This window comes from Berghia stephanieae, chromosome 3 (genome assembly GCF_034508935.2).
Source record: "Berghia stephanieae isolate SIO BIC M18660-M18661 chromosome 3, UCSD_Bste_1.3, whole genome shotgun sequence".
Taxonomy (NCBI): Eukaryota; Metazoa; Mollusca; class Gastropoda; order Nudibranchia; family Aeolidiidae; genus Berghia; species Berghia stephanieae.
The window spans coordinates 101,346,084-101,353,197 of NC_088362.1; positions in this window are offsets into that span (position 1 = coordinate 101,346,084).

The window sequence follows — 7,114 nt, forward strand, 5'->3', positions numbered from 1 at the left end:
AGAGGCATATCCGTTTATTGATCACGCATGCGTAGCAGACGCAATGAACAGCAGACTATAAATCTTTATCCGTTTTATTTCATTTTATTGAAAATTCGTCTATTAAAATCTGATACAATCATAACCTCAGGACGACCTTATCTTATATCTTACATAAAATTAACGCAGTGGCTATTTTTACAGTCCCGTAAAGATGGTTCTCAGGGCTATTTTTACAGTCCCATCCTAGAAAGAGGAGCTACGACGCGTTAGCTCTCCTCTTTCTTCTTCTTCTTCTTCTTCTAGGTTCCATGCCTGGTCCAGGCTTCGGATACTGCATTAATTATCTCTCTCCATTCCTCCCTGTCTCTTGCTTTTTCAAACAGCTCTTGGATTGTTAGGTTGGTGAAGCCCTTCAGTTGGTCTATGAGTGTTTTTCTTTGTCTCCCCCGGGCGCGTTTACCAGGTATTTTTCCACAACTTGCCAGGTATTCATTTTTATCTTTCCTTAGTATGTGTCCGAAAAAGGATAGTTGTCGATCCGCTATTTAGGGCATTAGTTTCCTTTGTTGGTATGTTTGTTTTAGCACTTCTTCGTTCGTTTTGTGTGCAGTATACGATATTCTCTGCATCCTTCTCAAGCACCACATTTCAAAAGCTTCAATGTTCTTTTGTGTTTCTGCATTAGTAGTCCAGCTTTCGCATCCGTATAACAAGATTGGCCACACGTAGCACTTCAAGACTCGGAATCTAATCCCGAACGACATCTGTTTGTTTTTCAAAATGTTTCCCAGGTCCATGAAGGCCTGTTTGGCTTGAGTTATTCTTGCTCGTATGTCTCGGTTACATCTTCCATCTGTTGTCACTATTGAACCTAGGTATTTAAAACTTTCTACGTTGGTAAGTTGCTCGCCGTGAATCGTTATATTGCAGGTGTTGTTGTTTTCGGGGTTTTTCTGTATTACCATGCATTCCGTTTTGGTGATATTCACTTCCATTCCCTTGGCTTCACTATCTACTACCACTTTATCAACAATCTTTTGAAGTTGGATTTCTGATGTTGCAATGAGTACCGTATCGTCTGCGTATCTTATATTATTTATGTTGTGACCTCCTACTTTTATTCCCTCCATATTAGTTATGCCCCTCATGATTGTTTCTTGGTATAGATTAAACAGATCTGGTGAGGCAACACACCCTTGACGGACTCCTTTCTTAATAGGAATGGAATTTCCTGTAGAGTTTCCGATTTTGATAGATGCCTGCTGGGTGTAGTATAATGTTTGCATGAGTCTGAGGTCTTTCTCATCAGCGCCAATGGAGTGCAGTTGTTTTAGTATTTCTTCGTGGCGTACTCTATCAAAAGCTTTTTTGTAGTCGACAAAACAGAGGTATATACTCCTCTTTCTAGGGTCCCGTAAAGACGGTTCTGGTGGCTATTTTTACGGCGTTGCGGTAATAGATTTATAAATAGTAACAGATTGGCTGAGTCGACGCCATTAGCTCCAAAACTCTCACTCACTGCGTTCAGGTGCGGTTAGTTAGCAGCCTCTCCTCTCTCTCTCTCTCTCTCTCTCTCTCTCTCTCTCTCTCTCTCTCTCTCTCTCTCTCTCTCTCTCTCTCTCTCTCTCTCTCTCCCGGTCTTTCTACATTCGTTCTTTGTTTCTCTCTCTCTCTCTCTCTCTCTCTCTCTCTCTCTCTCTCTCTCTCTCTCTCTCTCTCTCTCACTCTTTCTTTCATTCTTTCTCTATCCCTTTCTTTCTTTCGAGCTGTTTATAAAATATTTCAAGTTTATTTATATCAACTTCTACAATATTGTATGGAACATTCTTATCGGGAAGTTCCTCTCATTTTCCTGATGAATTCGAAAGCTCGTAACAATGTTGTAGAAGTTGATCATAATTATATATATATATATATATATATATATATATATATATATATATATATATATATATATATATATATATATATATATTTGTGTGTGTGTCTGTGTGTGTGTGTGTTTGTGTTTGCGTGCTAGTGTGTAGACATATATCTCATGAGGTACACCATCTTGCGTAATAGAGGATTGCTAGCATACACATGCAAACACACACAGACACACAAAACATACACACATACATCCTCTACTGAGACATGACAGATTGTCAATACAGGATTTATTGGTCAATACTGATGTGAAAACACACACGCAGTCGCATACACAAACACACACACACACACGTATACACACACAAACACACACACACACACACACACACACACGCATACAACACAAAACCGGTTTTTAAGGAAATAAATGATTTTTATAACGCGCATCATCCACTAAAAGTGCTCAAAACACTTTACAAATGGTATGTGGATCATACAATTTCCGTCATCGTCTCCACAACTATCATTCTAACCAACAGCACCACCAAAACCACTACCATAATTACATCCTCCTCCACCACCACCACCACCGCTACCACTATTCCAACTACTACCACCACCGGCACAATCATTCTAACCACCAAGACAGCAGTAAAAATGATGCAATTTGAGCTCTGAATGAAACTCGAGTCATATCGCTGTTGTTGCTTCTCGATGAAAACTTTAATGTTACTACATACTACTGAAAACCAGTAATGTAACAGAAATATTAATCTCGCCGTTGAGGGATTAAAGCATCTCTTTAATTTTTCGAGTGAACGAAATGGACTTGTATTGTCAAGGTGTTGTCGCATTATGTCTCGTCACTTTATTTTTTTGTTATATTCTCTTTCGTGCTTCATTTTTGATTACTTGTGGAATAATTAAAATCTACTGGTATTGTCATTTCATTGTGAATGTGATTATTTGTGGTTAAAATATTATTTTTTAAAGGTGAAAAAAAAAATTAAAAACAAATAAAATAAATAAATAAATAATAAATAAATAAATTAATTGATTTAAAAAAAAAATAAATATATATATATATATATATATATATATATATATATATATATATATGACCGAATCATCTTTGCCCCACCACTGTAAATAGGCTAGAACCGCCACTGGGTACTGTTACAATAGGATATAAAACAGAGTGTTCCTGATCAAACCGGTATTCTCCTTTACTGAATGATCTGTCGCCAAAATGTTCAAGATTAGTTTTTAGAATTTGAAATTTGAAGGTGATACAATTTTGAGGACCCGATATTTCGACTGGGGTTGCAGGGCACAATCAAGTCTTGAATGTAGGCAGGGCTTCGTGAATTGATGGCATTAAAACAAAGCAGAGCAATTTTTGTATTCAATACGAGCTTTAACTGGTAGCCAGTGAAATGCCCTCAGCATCGCCTTGACACCCATCGAGTCATTACAACCAATACCTAGGACAAGCCTTGCTGCTCTATTCTGAACTTTTTGTAGTTATATATATATATATATACACACACACAAACATACAAGTAATGGTAATTCACAAATTTATCACCTGGAAAATGATGTAGAGGAGACATCATAAATGATGACACTAACCCGTCCCCCCTCAACGCTCCCTCATCCCCTCACCTACTCTCCCCCCCCCCCCCCCCCAAAAAAAAAAAAATAATAATAATAAAAATTTAAAAAATTGATATTTTAAAAAAATCCAAACACAAAAACGTAAAACAAAAACAAACGTCAGAACATTTTAAATCAGTTTTATTAAGCAGGACAACACAAATCAAACATGTCACAGCCCTTGTCAGGAATTCAATGATGTGTCACGGTGTCACAGCTTCCTTTTCTAGCTGAAAAATAGAAGAAGATAAAAAGGAAGTTATAATACTTTACAGTAGTCGAGTTGATTAGAATAAATAATGAAATTTAATTTTTTAAAATTTGTTTTGACCAGTTAACTGCCGTACTCCAGGAAATTCACGTATTTAAAAATTTGGTCCCAAAAAACTTGTCCTTCAAATGTCGACTGATTTAAATGACCTTCATCTCGGCAATAACTCTCAAACCTGTAACTTGACGACACATTCCCGCTGGCGGGCCAGATCATTTAACAAGGATTAATCTGATTACTTGTACATATTTAAACTCATCATAAAAATAAGTGTTTTAAAATTCTTTTAGAATTTAAATTGAAAACAATTAAACAGCAATACGAAGCAGAGCAAATAGAAAAAAAAGCCATGTTTGAATTCCAACTACCTTGTATCGAAATTGTAATAAGCGGGTGTCCGAATTAAAACAACTGTTTGTCTAAATTGGAACAATTGGGCTCTGAATTAAAAATGTTGATCATAGAAATCGGAAGGACTAGAACGTGGACTTACACAGTAAAGGAATCCGTAAACGTGGTTCTCGCATGTTACCGAGTTGAAGAGGTTAGAAAGCAACAGGCGTGCCTAGAGATTACCTGCGGTTGCAGTAAGACTGTAAGTAATTATGTCCGTGTTTAGCTTTATTGATGAGTCATTCTCAGTGTAATTGCCAGAGCAAAAGGATTCGCTATACTCGCTACCCAATGTGGAATATTTACAATTTACAATTAATAAATTTATATTACTATAAACCTTCATGTATAATTGTCCGTTTGGAATTAATATATCCGATATCAATTTATATACATTCCATTCACAATTCGGAGAAAGGAACGTGTACGATGATTCTGAATTGTATTGCTATCCATATATCACAATATATTAAGAATGTTATAGTAAAGCTAAAGATTGTGTTTTCTTGTGCAAACAAGTTGTCCAAACAGTTGTCATTAACTGTCCTGTGAACATTTTAAAAATAGAAGACTATCACGAGGTTTGTAGAAGAATGTTTTAAAAAATGCTGTTCCTTCAATATTCAACTATGCTATTCGTTTCCAGACAAACGTCTCGCAACCACGGAGACAAGTAAAAAGAAAGTACGTCCCAAAAAAGAAAATGCAAAGCAAAACTACAATGACCAAAAACATGTCATGACCATGGGGTTTATTATACAAACAAGGATCATAGACTAAAAAATAAATGTCTAGAAAAATCACTCTCTTGCAGAAATTTACGAAAATCTGCAAGGCAAATTTAAGAGAAAGCTTCGTTGACAGCAAAAACTAAAAGATATTATCAAAAACACAAACGACAAATAATGAGAGAAACTGTGGCAATTTTCAGAATTTCAATCAAGCAAATTCGACCCAGCTGTAAAGAATTTGAACTTAGCAACACTTAATGACTTAATGACACTTAATTCAAAGAGTGCTACATAATGTTACAAAAAGGTGTTGGACGAGAAACAAGACCTATATATACAATATCTGCAAATCTGTCATCTATACATCCATTTATCCACCCATCTATTTATCTATCTATCTATCTATCTATCTATCTATCTATCTATCTATCTATCTATCTATCTATCTACTCGTATCTATCTATCTATCCATCCATCCATCCATCGATCCATCAATCTATCCTTCCAACACACACACATACACACACGTATATATATATATATATATATATATATATATGTGTGTGTGTGTGTGTGTGTGTGTGTCTGTGTGTCTGTGTGTCTGCGTGTCTGTGTGTCTAATGTCAATATGTGATGGTTACTTTTAAGTGATTTATGTCCCACCGCCTCAAACCTGTTTTACGAAAGAATAAATCTGTTGCTAAAAATTCATGATAAAACCCCTTTAGTGGTCTCTCATATAGGAATAAACGAGACGAGCTAAAATGCATTAAAGGACGCTCGTGACGTATTTGTATCATTTGCTTAGAGAATTCAAATCGAATGTCATTTATCGAAAAACTGATGACTTCTGACCGTCACCTTTTAAAATTATTGTATTCGTACACCAAACTGAATGTGTATTAAACATGTTAAGTTTTATCTAAATAATACAAACAAAGTGGAGTTAGTGATACGCAGCAATGGGATTTTATTGACACTTTAAATTAATCTAAAAATGGGCTGCCCTTCCTCTAATATTTTTTTTTCAAATATTCTGATATCTATTGATATTAATAATGATTTTTATAGAAAACGTGATGTTATAATACAGTTTTGACCAAAATGGAATATTTTGTAACCTCGTAAATAAACCCCCCAAAGTCGGGCTGGCCCTTGGTCCGAAAATCCAATGTAGGTAAAAAAAACTGTATAATTAATAGTAAAAGCAATATAGTACATACTTTGCGTGACTGTTACGTTTTATTGAGGAGAATGAGCATTATTTTAAAATTAACTGTTAATACGAAACTTGAAGAACATACAATGAAAACCAAGTGAGCAAGAAACTCAGAAACTTTAATTAGTTAACAAGTATTGGCGACAGAGCGTATTTCTATTCCAGTACCGGCATTCAAGGACCAGAACTCACACACACACACACGTACTTTAGTTTACATTGGTGTTGTGTCTTATTACATAGATAACTAAAGTCTGCATACACATACACTAACAATGATAAACATTTCACGCTTCTGACCATTTTAACTTTAAATTTTCTGTTGGCATCACGTTCAACAAGACAAATTCCTGTCTTGACACGGTGGGTTACATTTTGCCTGAATTTAAGAAAGATTTGAACTTCGAAATAAAAATGACGCTTACCTGATTTTATTTCTGATCAGAATTTGATGATTGAAAAAAAAATTATTATTATTATTATTATTATTATTATTATTATTATTATTATTATTATTATTATTATTATTTATTATTATTATTATTATTATTATTATTATTATTATTATTATTATTATTATTTATTATTATTATTATTATTTTTATTATTATTATTATATTATTATTATTATTATTATTATTATTATCATATCATCATTCATATATTATTATTATTATTTATTATTATTATTATTCATTATTTTATTATTTATCATTATTTTATTATTATTATTATTATTATTATTTATTATTATTATTATTATTATTATTATTATTATTTTATTATTATTATATATATTATTATTATTATCAATTATTATTATTATATTATTTTATTATTATTATTATTATTATTATTATTATTATTATTATTATTATTATTATTATTATTATTATTATTATATTTATTATTATTATTATTATTATTATTATTATTATTATTATTATTATTATTATTATTATATTTATTATTATTATTATTATTATTATT